Source organism: Panthera tigris, chromosome D4 (genome assembly GCF_018350195.1).
Source record: "Panthera tigris isolate Pti1 chromosome D4, P.tigris_Pti1_mat1.1, whole genome shotgun sequence".
NCBI classification, from domain to species: domain Eukaryota; kingdom Metazoa; phylum Chordata; class Mammalia; order Carnivora; family Felidae; genus Panthera; species Panthera tigris.
The window spans coordinates 33049593-33063939 of record NC_056672.1 but is presented as its reverse complement, the minus strand read 5'-3'; positions in this window follow the sequence as shown (position 1 = coordinate 33063939).

Here is a 14347-nt window from a genome sequence, read left to right as displayed (position 1 = left end):
GCGTTCTTTTCTGACTTTATCTGACTGAATTCTCTGAGGCATTCAGTGCAGTTGAACACTTCCTCCCCGTCATGCTGTCCTTAGCTTCCAGACCGAAACTTTAGGTCTCCTGCCAACCTCTTTGCCCCTTCTTGTTACGTCTCCCTTGGCCTGCCCCTGTTCCTCTGGTGATTTCTCTCCTACTCCCTTTACTATCTGTCCTGATTTTTCATTAGCAAAACATAAATAGATCATTATTCTAAAACATACAAAGATAACATGAAAGTATCCCCTCGTTCTGTTTTTAAAAAATTGTGTTAAAATATATAGAACATAAAATGTATCATTTTAACCATTTTTAGGTGTACAGTTCTGTGGCATTAAGTCCATTCACATGGTTGTGCTACCATCACCACCATCCATATCCAGAACTTTTCATCATTCCAAACAGAACTCTGTTATTAAATAGTAACTCCGCATGCCCTCTTTCCCCTCCTCTGGCACTTTGCTCATCTTTTTTTTTTTTTTTAGTTTTTTTTAATGTTTTTATTTTTGAGAGACAGCACTTGAGTAGGGGAGGGGCAGAGAGAGAGGGAGACACAGAATCTGAAGCAGGCTCCAAGCTCTGAGCTGTCAGCACAGAGCCTGAAGTGGGGCTCAAACTTATGAGCCATGAGATCATGACCTGAGCCGAAGTTGGATGCTTAACCAACTAAGCCACCCAGGCTCATTCTTAAATGTATATGTTACTCATGGTTAGGTTTATTCCCTCTTGGTCATTTCAGCCCTTCTTATGGCTTCAGAAACCATCTAAATGCAGATGATTCCTGTGTCGACGTTGTTCTCCCTGAGCTCTAGACCTATGTATCTTTTGGATCTACTGGATATCTGCACTGGTGGTCTTTTAGGAACCTCAGATTCAGTCATCAAGGTTGATTGATTTTGCCTCCTCACTATCTCTTAAATTCCCCATTATCTTTGTCTTTCACCTCCAAAGGCCTTAGAAGTGATCTACCTGCTTCTAGTCTTAGCTAGTCTTGCCTCTCCATCACTGTGAGGTAGGATGACCGTTCTAAGTGCACACCTGGTCATGCTGCTCCCTTGCTTCAGTGTCACATGGGTTCCCTGTAGAAGTACCAGACCCCTCATGCCCTCCATAATTGTGACCATCACATCCCCTCTTCTGTCTCATCTCCTTGACTCCTCCCCACACTCAGTGCTCCATCTGTTCTAGACTTCTAGCTCCTCAAACCTACACAGTCCTTCCCACTTTAGGGTCCACCACCTAACATTCCCTCTGCCTGTACTTTCTCTGAAACACTTACTTTTTGTCTCTGTGACTTCTATGGGCTGGGTTAGACACTATGTGCTCTTGAAAAGCACCAACGATTTTCTCTGTCCTATGTATTTATGAGAAACATAAATATTTCTTTAATATTGCTTCCCTGCTAGACTGTAAGCTCCCTGAGAGCAAGGATCTTAGCCTGCATCTCCATTCCCTAGCACTTGGAGATGCTCACATGTTTATTGAATCAATGAAAAATCCATATTTTAATTGATGTCCTCAGGCCACATTAAAATTAAGTGACTGATTAAATGATCTAATACAACTATCAAATGGTTTCCTAATAAAATTAATATTCCAAAAAATGAAGAGACATAAAAATATGTATGATTCATGTGAAGATCAGGGAGAAGCTGTTTACTTATTTATTTTTTATTGCATAGTTATCTTGGGACCCACTGAAAGTTTATCAAGACTTAGATATGCAGATGTTAGCTTTGCAAGTCACAAAAAAAAATCCCGTTTTCATCAAAACTTCTATTGAAGAATTTATTCATCCATCCATTCAATAACTCTTTATTGAGACAACAGATGTTCTGCCTTAGATGTAACTTTCTGTTTTCATATAAAAGTCATTCATTCATTCATAACTTTATTGATTCTGAAGAGTTTTCTGAGAAAAACAAACAAACCAACAAAACAACCTTTAAATTTACCTCCACACATAAAGCATTTCATTCATGCAAAGCATGTATATCCATATGTTTATCCATTCAGCATACCTGTATAAAGCACTTCTGCTCCAGGTTCTGTCAATAGACACACTCAGTGATGGAGGAAGCATAGCCAGCAGCCTAAGAGCCCACAGTTTTGCAAAGGAAACACATACACACATATATGCAATAGCTGCAAGACTCACAATACATATCCTTTCAAAGGGTCTCTGACCTCCTGTCTACTCACAACAGGTTGTACATGGAACTCAAGGATACTGAGGTGAAACCAAAGGTGTTCTGCCTTTCTTCTGTGACCCTTCAGATGCCTAAAGTGAAGTACAGGCAGTCTTGTTAGTTATCCATAGCACTTCCTAGGAAATCCCCCAGAGTTTCTACTGAAAAGAGGCAATGGTGCTTTTCCTTCCATTGAAGAGCTTTGGTGTTGAAACAATTCTCAGAGCACAGGTGTAAGAGGGTGTAAAACTGTGTCAGGCAGTTGGAGATCATTGGTAATCCGATGACAGCTCTATCAAATGAGCAGGTCAATACCATGATAATCATATCAACTTTACCTGGGTCCCTTGTAACTCCACTGGTCTCTTCTCTTCACTCTCTGTTATCAGGGTGGGCATAACCATAGCTGTGGACTATGAGACAGGTACTGCCCCTCTCCTGCTGGATTCCTTTACTCTAGATGTTCATACCAGCAGATGGGCCTGCTTAAGATCAGATTCATGGGAAATTCACCCTGGAAGGGAACTTAGCAATCAACACATCCACAATCTTTGTCTACAGATAAAATTTACAGACAATCAGTGATGGGCCAAAGTGACACAGCCATGCATGCTAAGAACAGTACTCAGGTTTATATGTCTGCTGATTTTCAGTTAGACTCTTTCACCTATCTATGTCATGCATTGACAGAGAGTTCGAAGTACTAGAGCGATTTCTATCCAATGAGTTTTTAATGGTCTGCCATTTTTGATTATTCACATCAATACTTTCATGGATGACAATAATAGAAAGTCACATAGGCTCCTTTGAAGGGCAAAAAAAGATTTCTTACAAATAATAAAATTACTTCCCTTATCTCTCAAATGTACATTTGGGATGCCTCTGAGACTGAAAGAATGTCTTGAAGGTACATGTTCTAAAACAGTGGTTCTCAAATTGTATTTCCCAAACCAGCAACATCAGCATCACCTGGGAACTTCTTACAAATGTCAATTCTTAAGCCTATCTTGACCTGTTGAGTCAGAAACTCCCAGACATCTATGTGTCAATAAGCCCCCCCCCCCACCATGTGATTATGATGCAGGCTAAAGTTTGAGAACCACTAGCCTAGAGAAATCAGTATTTTCAAAGGTAGACCTAGACTTTGGCTTGGAAATGGTCAACAGGCATTATATAGTTGTAATAAAACAGAGTGAAAATAAATTTTTTATCCCTCTAAAGTGTGAGCAATTCTTTCTTAAGGAGCAACTTATTTACAGTCAAAATCTGATGTATATGTGTGAAATGTATATGTATGAAATGCAGCAGTTAGCAAAAGCCTGACTAGATTTCTTTCCTATGACAGGACAGGCTTGCTGAGCCATTAACAAGCACACTGGGTGGTTTGAAACTTAAAAAAAAAAAAGGTTTATTAATTTTTAAACTAATTAAGGTACAAAGATATAGTATTCCGAACTGTATAAGACACAGGAATAAAGCAGCCCATAAACACCAGATTGGGGACAAAAGCTGTAAGAATACCAGATATCACATTTTCACACCACCCCCTCTCACTATCAAATCCCCAGCAGGATACTACAGAAAAAATTGCCTGTCAACAGACTGAAATGAATAGTATGTGATCCCTGGTATAATTCCCTTGGAATTCAATTTACACCAAATGCAGAAAGAACCAAGGAAGAGGGTGGAATTGGAGAAAAGACTGGTCATGCACATTAGAAAAATTAAAATTCTGCAGCTTCCAAAAGGGAATCATTCATGGTCCAGTCCCTCATGGCAGAAGTGTCTCTGGCTGCAATTCCTAGTGTGCAATTTTAACTCCTCAGGAATGAAGATACCAAGTTGCTGTTCCATTCCACTGCAGGCTCAGGCTTAGACTAAGGACAAATCACCAGGCTTTCTCTGCCTCAGCCAAAACTGCCTGTTTCACCATTTACTTCCAAAATGATCCTTGTAAGGAGGTGTGAAAGTCTCATTGCAAATTAGAATATGTTTATTTCTCTAATTTCCAGCAATGTAACTGTGGCAGACAATGTTGTTGGTCTATCCAAGAGTCATGTGCGTTTATTCCTTGCTAAGAAAATCTGATTTTGCACATATTATAAGAAAAAATTGAAAGACTTTTAACTGTACCAAAAGATTCTAAGATGTCTTCAAATGATAATTATGTATTTTTTATTTTATTTTTTATTTTTTTTAACATTTATTTATTTTTAAGACAGAGAGAGACAGAGTATGAACAGGGGAGGGGCAGAGAGAGAGGGAGGCACAGAATCTGAAATGGGCTCCAGGCTCTGAGCTGTCAGCACATAGCCCGACGCTGAGCTCGAACTCACAGACCGTGAGATCATGACCTGAGCTGAAGTCGGACACTTAACCGACTGAGCCACCCAGGCGCCCCACATTATGTATTTTTTAGAGCCCACTCTCCCAAGGCATCTGATTTTATGTTGTGACTTTCATTGTCTTTGAGCTATCTTACAAGCCTGGAGAGATAGAAGTTAACTTGTAGAAAACTGACGGTAAAACAAATTACAGTAAAACCTTGATTTGTGAGCATAATTCATTCTGGAAACATGCTTGTAATCCAAAGCATTTGGATATCAAAGCGAATTTCAAGAACTATTGGCTCAGTTGTGGTCATGTGACATTCAACATCACATACTACTTGCATTGCAAGACATCGCTTGTTTATCAAGTTAAAATTTATTAGAAACATTTGCCCATCTTGCAGAACACTCACAGAACAAGTTACCCTTAGTCCAAAATTTTATTCCTTTCTATAGATATTCAAATAAATTCTGTTCCATGGAGGTTCAATTGACTTTTCTCCCCTACAGTGGAAGAAGCTAGTTTTTCACTGATTAAATAAATTCACTTCAGCAATCATGATGATCTTATATATTTGTTTGGTCCTTGGAATCTCTTTGGAACTGATTGTAACTTCTTTTCTGGTTTCCTTCTTAATTCATGTGTTAAATAAAATATTTGACATCTATCCATTTTATATCTTTACGAGAGTATTGTTAAAGTTAAAAAAAAAAAAAAAAAACTATCCTAGTGGCATTTGGATGGCTCAGTTGGTTAAGCGTCCCACTTTGGTCCAGGTCATGATCTCATGGTCCATGAGTTCACAGAACCCTACGTCGGGCTCTGTGCTGACAGCCTTGAGCCAGGACTCTGCTTCAGATTCTGTCTCCCTCTTTCTCTGCCCCTCCCCTGCTTGTGCTCTGTCTCTCTCTATCTCTCAAAAATAAATAAATGTTAAAAAAATTTTTAATAAATAAAAAACAACTCTCCTTTAACAATATATTCTGCAACAATATATACAAAGAATATTGCCTTTCTATTCTGGTAAATAAATCATGAGAAATCTAATCTGACTATGATAACAATAATCTTATTCCCCTTTGCCTCTGATTGGTTTGGAAGTAGTCATGTGGCCACATGCTAGTCAATTGTGAAATAAAGGAAGAGTTTGTGAGAGAAGTTAATCTCTCTGATAAGTAAACAAAAGGGTGTAAGGGGCTAGAAGTGGGAGTAGGAAGTAACCCTTCTCTCTTGCCTCTGGATGTCTTTTAACTGTGATGTTTGGAAATGAAAGCTACAATTTTGCAATAACAGTATAGGAGGGAGCATGAGGGGGGACCAAAGAGAATCTCAGAGCAGCCATCTCTGAGCACTGACATCATTTATTGAGTGTCCAAATCAATCAACTTGGGAATCATTTCCTCCAGAGTTATTATATAAGATATAATTCCTCAGTTGTAAACCATTTCAGTTGATTATATAGTTACATGTATCTATAAGCATTCTAATAAATACAATCACAGATTCAGAAAGAAAAAGTACCCAGGATACCTAACATAGAGTGAGAAGTTCTATAGTAAGCCATGTGTGCAATGGTGACAGTGCTGGGAAGAAAAAAAGGTGGTTGTGGTGAACTGGGAAAGGGATAGGTATTGAGGAACAATATAGTAGGGTGGTATGTGATAGGACTAGTGGTAAAAGAATTATATGACGCAGAAATTAACAAAGAAATATTGTCCATTTTTCCACTGTTGTGGCTAAACTACTCCTAGTCCTTCTAGTCCCAATTCCCTGCCTCACATGACATTACAGCTGAGCTAGCCTAGAATCCAGGTCCCCTATTCCCCATTAGACATTTTCCTCAACTGTAAGTGACAGTTAAATATTATACACTGTCAGTGATCCATGTTTAATCATTATTAACTTCATCATTCCCATTTATTAAATATTTACTACATAAGTATTTGATCAACATAGTATGTACATTATAGTATTTAATTTATTCAACGACACCATGATTGGATGTGGTAGATTGTTGTAGTCCGAGTGTGTGTGTGTGTGTGTGTGTGTGTGTGTGTGTTTTCTCCCTCTATCCATGGCCTTGGATAATCAACTTTCACACTAATTCTGAGCTTGGCCAATGAAACAATGTGACTTGTATTGGCCAGTGAGATAACATGAGACAAAAAGGGGCTTGTAAATCACTTAAGCATTGAGTCTTGCCCTATCTATATACTCTTGGGAATCTTGGGATTGTCACCATCTGAATACACCCAAACTAATTCGCTAGATACATATGGTCCATTCATCCCCATGACCTTGACTGACAGCCAGCACAAATTACCAGATATGCGGTCAGTATAGACATTAGCTAATCCTATAACTGAATATAGCCATATGCATGAGTTCAGGTGAGGCCAACAAGAAAACTCTTTAACTGAGTACAATTGAAATTGTCAACTCTTAGAACCATGACCTAATAAATAATTTTTAAGCCATTAAACTATGGGCAACAAAGCCTAACTGATATACTGGAGTATATAATAGCAATGTCCCAGTTTTACAGACAAGGAACACCAAGACACAAAAATCACCCTGTAGAGCTGGCAAGGGCTGCATCTAGGATTCAAACCCAAGTCTATCTGACTTCAAAGTCCATGTCTTTGACAGCATCTCCAAATAATATATTCTGAGCAAACCATTAAATTGCAAGGGACCAGAGATGTACCTCTAGAACCTTTCTACATTGTACATTTCTCAACCTTGAATTTATCTCTTTAACCTACTGGTAAGTGTGCATATCACTACCCTATACCACCTCTTAAAGAAAAAAAAAGTTTCGTAAATTTATGATCCACCATGAAATGTTGGATTTATTGATGTTTTTTTTTATTTTTGTCATCAATTTATATTTTTCAGACTTGTAAAGCTGGCCAATTTCTAGTAAAAAATTCTCTATTCTCTATTCTCTATTCTCTATTCTCTATGACTTTGTGATTTCACCATGCCCTTCTGTATACCTGTCACTTGCCTAGGATGTTTCTCCTACTTGGAATATCTCCTTCAAATCCCCAGTGTCCACAACCTCACATAAAAAGACTCTCATTTTGGTTTAGCTCCAATCCCAGACTCCCCAAGCAGCATTATTTCCTCTCCTTTGTATTTTATGGCATTTTGTACACACTTCTATTATTGTGCTTACAACACTTACACTCATAATTGTCTTCTCCAATAGACACGTTTCTTATTGAATCCTCAACATTTAATACAGTATCTGCATATAGCAGGTGCTAAATACATTTTGGTGAATGAATGAATGAAACAATCAATCCATCAATCCAAAGTAAAAGTCTTCTCAACCTACTTCTTTAATTTTATCTCAATGATTTCTTATCTCCCATCCTCTATTTCTTTTTATTTAATTTAATTTTATTTTCTTAATATAATTTACTGTCAAATTGGCTAACATACAGTGTGTAAAGTGTGCTCTTGGTTTTTGGGGTAGATTCCCATGGTTCATCACTTGCATACAACACCCAGTGCTCATCCTACCAAGTGCCCTCCTCAATGCTCATCACCCACTTTCCCCTCTCCCCCACACCCCATCTACCCTCAGTTTGTTCTCAGTATCCAAGAGTCTCTTATGGTTTGCCTCCCTCCCTCTCTATAATGTTTTATCCCCTTCCCTTCCCCCATGGTCTTCTGTTAAGTTTCTCAAGATCCACATATGAGTGAAAACATAGGGTATCTGTCTTTCTCTGACTGACTTATTTCATTCAGCATAGTACCTTCCAGTTCCATCCACATTACTGCAAATGAAATGATTTCACTCTTGCACATTGCCAAGTAGTATTCCATTGTACATATAAACCACATCTTCTTTATCTATTCATCAGTTGATGGACATTAGGCTCTTTCCATAATTTAGCTGTCATTGAAAGTGCTGCTATAAACATTGCGGTACATGTGCCCCTATGAATCAGCCCTCCTGTATCCTTTGGACAAATTCCTAGTGGTGCTATTGCTGGGTCGTAGGGTAATTCCATTTTTAATTTTTGGGGTAACCTCCACACTGTTTTCCAGAGCGGCTGCACCAGTTTGCATTCCCACCTACAGTGCAAAAGGATTCCCTTTTCTCCACATCCTTGTCAACATCTGTTGTTTCCTGAGTTGTTAATTTTAGCCACTCTGACCTGTGTGAGGTGGTATCTCAGTGTGGTTTTGATTTGTAATTCCCTGATGAGGAGTGATGTTGAGCATCATTTCATGTGTCTGTTGGCCACTTGGATGTCTTCTTTGGAAAAGTGTGTATTCATGTCTTCTGCCATTTCTTCACTGGATTATTTTTTGGGGGGCACTGGTGTTGAGTTTGGTAAGTTATTTATAGATTTTGGACACTAACCCTTTATCTGATATGTCATTTGAAAATATCTTTCCCATCCCATCAGTTGCCTTTAGTTTTGTTGATTGTTTCCTTTGCAGTGCAGAAGCTTTTTAGCTTGATGAGGTCCCAATAGTTCATTTTTGCATTTAATTCCTTTGCCTTTGGAGATGTGTTGAGTAAGAAATCACTGTGGCTGAAGTCAAAGAGATTGTTTCCTGCTTTCTCCTCTAGGGTTTTGATGGTTTCATGTCTCACATTTAGGTCTTTCATCCATTTTGAGTTTATTTTTATGTATGGTATAAGAAATTGGTCTAGTTTCATTCTTCTGCATGTTGCTGTCCAGTTCTCCAGGCACCATTTGCTAAAGACACTGTCGTTTTTCCATTGTATACCCTTTCCTGCTTTGTCAAAATTAGTTGGTCATACATTTGTAGGTCCAATTCTGGGTTCTTTATTCTATTCCATTGGTATATGTGTCTGTTTTTGAGCCAATACCATACTGTCTTGAGGATTACAGCTTTGTTGTAGAGGCTAAAAGTCTGAGATTGTGATGCCTCCCACTTTGATTTTCTTTGTCAGTATTAATTTGGCTATTCGGGGTCTTTTGTGGTTTCAGTACAAATTTTAGGATTGTTTGTTCTAGCTTTGAGAAGAATGCCAGTGCAATTTTCGTTGGAATTTCATTGAATGTGTAGATTGCTTTGGGTAGTATTGACATTTTAACAAGATTTATTCTTTCAATCCATGAGCATGGAATTTTTTTTCCATTTCTTTGTGTCTTCTTCAATTTCCTTTGTAACTTTTCTATAGTTTTCAGCATACAGATCTTTTATATGTTTGGTTAGGTTTATTCTTAGGTATTTTATGATTCTTGGTGCAATTGTAAATGGGATAAGTTTCTTTATTTGTCTTTCTGTTGCTTCATTATTAGTGTATAAGAATGCAACCAATTTCTGTACATTGATTTTGTACACTGTGACTTTGCTGAATTCATATATCAGTTCTAGTAGACTTTTGGTGGAGTCTGTCGGGTTTTACATGTACAATATCATGTCATCTGCAAAAAGTGAAAGCTTGACTTCATCTTTGCCAATTTTGATGCCTTTGCTTTCCTTTTGTTGTCTGATTGCTGATGCTAGCACTTCCAACCCTACATTAAACAACAGTGGTGAGATTGGACATCCCTGTCGTGTTACTGATCTCAGGGGGAAAGCTCTCAGTTTTTCCCCATTGAGGATGATATTAGCTGCTGGCTTTTCATATATGGTTGTTATGATGTTTAGGTATATTGCTTCTGTCCTGAATTTTTTGAGAAAAAAGAAAGGATGCTGTATTTTGTCAAATGCTTTTTCTGCATCTATTGACAGGATCATATGGTTTTTATCCTTTCTTTTATTAATGTGATGTATCACATTGATCTATTTGTGAATATGGAACTAGCCCTGCAGTCCAGGAATGAATCCCACTTGATCATGGTGAATAATTCTTTTTATATGCTATTGAATTTGATTTGCTAGTATCTTATTGATAACTTGTACATCCATGTTCATCAGGGATATTGGTCTATAATTCTCCTTTTTTAGTGGGGTCTCTGTCTGGTGTGGGGATCAAGGTAAATAAAGCTGGCTTCAAAGAATAAGTCTGGAAGTTTTCCTTCCCTTTCTATTATTTGAAACAGCTTGAGAAGGATAGGTATTAACTCTGCTTTGAATAGAATTTGAGTCTGGTAGAATTCCCCTGGGAAGCCATCTGGCCCAGGACTCTTCTTTGTTAGGAGATTTTTGATAACTGATTCAATTTCTTCATTAGTTATGGGTCTTCTTAAATTTTCTATTTTGGTAGTGTGTGGGTGTCTAGGAATTTGTTCATTTCCTCCAGGTTGTCCAGTTTGTTGGCATATAATTTTTGATAGTATTCTCTGATAATTACTTGTATTTATGAGACATTGGTTGTAATAAATCCACTTTCATTCATGATTTTATCATTTGGGTCCTCCTTTTTCTCTTTTTGAGAAGTCTCACTAGGGGTTTATCAATTTTGTTTATTTTTTTTTTCAAAAAACCAGCTCTTAGTTTTATTGATCTCTTCTACTATTTTTTTTATTCTATATTGTTTATTTATGCTCTGATATTTATTATTTCTCTTCTTCTGCTGCCCTTGGGTTTTCTTTGTTTTCTGCTTCTAGTTCCTTTAGGTGTGCTGTTAGATTTTATATTTGGGATTTTTCTTGTTTCTTGAGGTAGGCCTGGATTGTAATGTATTTTCCTCTTAGCTGAATCCCAAAGGGTTTGGATTGTTGTGTTTTCATTTTCATTTGTTTCCATATAGTTTTTAAATTCTTCTTGAATTGCCTGGTTGACCCATTCATTTAGTAGGATCTACTTTAACCTCCATGCATTTGGACGTTTTCCAAATATTTTTCTGTGGTTGATTTCAAGTTTTAGAACATTGGGATCTGAAAATGTGCATGGTATGATCTCAAATATTTTATATTTATTGAGGGCTGTTTTGTGACCCAGTATGTGATCTATCTTAGAGAATTCCCATGTGTACTCAAGAAGAATGTGTATTCCGATGCTTTATGATGAAAAGTGCTGAATATACCCGTCAAGCACATCTGGTCCAACATATTCAGGGCCATTGTTTCTTTATTGATTTTCTGTCTGGATGATCTGTTCATTTCTGTAAGTGGATTATTAAAGTACCCTGAAATTACCAAATTCTTACCAATAAGATTGCTTATGTTTGTGATTAATTGTTTTAAATGTTTTGGAGCTTTCTAATTCAGTGCATAGACATTTATAATTGTTAGCTCTTCTTCATGGATAAACCCCATAATTATGATATAATGCCCTTCTTCATCTCTCATTATGGCCTTTAGCTTAAAGTCTAGTTTGTCTGATATAAGTATGGCTACTCCAGATTTCTTTTGACTTCCAGTAGCATGATAGATATTTCTTTGACTCCTCACTTTCAATCTGAAGGTAACCTCTGGTGTAAAATGGGTCTCTTGTAGAAAGAAAATAGATGGGTCTTGTTTTTTTATCCATTCTGAAACCCTATGTCTTTTGGTTGGAGCATTTAGTCCATTTACATTCAGTGTTATTACTGAAAGATGTGGATTTAGAGTCATTGTGTTATCTATAGGTTTCATGCTTGTAGTGATGTCTCTGGTTTTTGTGGTCTTTGCAATATTCCACTCACAGAGTACCCCTTGGGATCTCTTGTAGAGCTGGTTTAGTGGTGATGAATTCTTTCAGTTTTTGTTCGTCTGGGAAAACCTTTATCTTTCCTTCTATTCTGAATGACAGACTTGCTGGATAAAGGATTCTTGGTGGCATATTTTTTCTATTCAGCACATTGAAAATTTTCTGCCACTCCTTTCTGGTCTGCCAAGTTTCAGTAGATAGGTCTGCTACTAACCTTATGTGTCTGGCCTTGTAGGTTAAGGCTCATTTATCCTGAGCTGCTTTCAGAATTCTCTCTTTATCTTTGTATTTTGCCAGTTTCACTATGATATGTCGTTCAGAAGATCAATTCAAGTTACATCTGAAGGGAGTTCTCTGTGCCTTTTGGATTTCAATGTCTGTTTCCCTCCCCAGGTTGGGAAGTTCTCAGCTATGATTTGTTCAAGTATACCTTCTACCCCTTTCTCTCTCTCCTTCTTAAACTTCTATGATATGGATATTATTCCATTTCATTGAATCATTTAGTTCTCTAATTCTCCCCTCATGGGCCAGAATTTTTTTTTTTTATCTCTCTTTTTCTCAGCTTCATCTTTTTCCATAATTTATCTTCTATTTCACCTATTTTTCCTTCTGCCTCTTCAATCCACGCTGTCACTCCCTCTAGTTTACTTTGCAGCTCATTTACAGCACTTTTTAATTCATCATGACATTTTTTAGTTCCTTGATTTCTGAAACAATAGATTCTCTGCTGTCTTCTATGCTTTCTTCAACCCCAGCAATTAATCTTATGACTATTCTAAATTCTTGTTCAGTTATATTGTTTATATCCTTTTTGTTCAATTCTTTAGCAGTCATTTCTTCCTGGAATTTCTTTTGAGGAGAATTCTTCCATTTTGTCATTTTGTCTAGTTTTCTGTCCCTTGTGTGTTTTAAAAGCTTGTTATGTGTCCTGGACCTGCAAGCACTACTATATTAAAGAGGGGTCATACATTGACCAGGGCCTGGCCCTTCAGGAGGTGTTTTTTGAATTGTGTTACTTGCTGTCTGTTGTTGTGACTCTTGTTGCTTTATCTCCCTATTTGTAATGATGCTTTGGACTCCACCAGGTGTGCTTTGATTTGTTCACTGAAGTAACCGTGGAAAAGAAAGCAAACAAATAAACAACAACAAAAAAAGAAAAAGAAAAAAGAAAAGAAAACCACAAAAGTATCAGCTACAGAAAAACAACAGAGTGGTGGTGTTGTGGATGGAAGAGGCCTTATCCCATACAAAAAGAGATATAACAGGAGTGAGGAAAGAGAAAAGAACAAAAAATTGACCAGACAGAGAAACTCTTCAGCTTAATCCAGAGACAGAGAAGGGAAAACAAGTAGATATAGAACAGGTATAAAGAGAATAAATATGTCTGCTTAAGCAAACTAACAACCAGAATAACCAGACCATCTATCTCTCTCTCTATATATATGTAAAATAAAATTGTCCAAGAATTAAATCAAAAAAGCAAAACCACTGGAGGAGGGGCTGTCTAGTTCATCAGCATCAGTTCTGCTCCAGTAGATATGCAGTTACCAGGCACAGAGGGGTGTATTTTGGTGTAGACGGGCCCTGCCTCCACTGTGGGGCCACTGTCTGTTCACTGAGCCCCCACCTTGTTGCTGATGGGAAGGAAAATGGTGACACCCCAGTCTCTCCTCCACAGACCAGGTGTCCCAAACCACTCTGTTCAGGCCATCCTTGCAGTGCCACAGGCACGAACAAGACAGTTTGTCCCGTCCTCCCAACTCTGGCCCCTCCCTGGCATTCGGCTGGGATTTAAACCTTGATGTCTTAAAGGACTGTGCTCTGTGCGCTCCAGTTCCAGGGAAGAGCCACTCTGCATTGCCTCACAGTGCCACGTGCACGGTTTGTCCTACTCTGCTGACTCTCGTGCCTCTCTGACACTCAACTGGGATTTAAACCCCAGTGTCTTAAAGGGCCCTCCATGCACTCCAGTCCTGGAGAAGTGCCACTCTATGCCCCAACATATGGCCTCTGGCTGGCAGGCGCAGGCAGTCTTTGTCCTTTGAGTGGCTATATACCTTCTTCCCACAGCACTCCAGGGAGGGTATTGCTTTCTACCACTGTGGACTATGCCTCTGAACTAGTTACCAAGGCTGGAGCTGGTGTCCCTCCTCCCCAGGTGAATGAACTGGACAGCTGGCCTCAGTCTTGAGGAAGCACCAAGTTAGAGATTTGATCTTTGTCTGTCCTG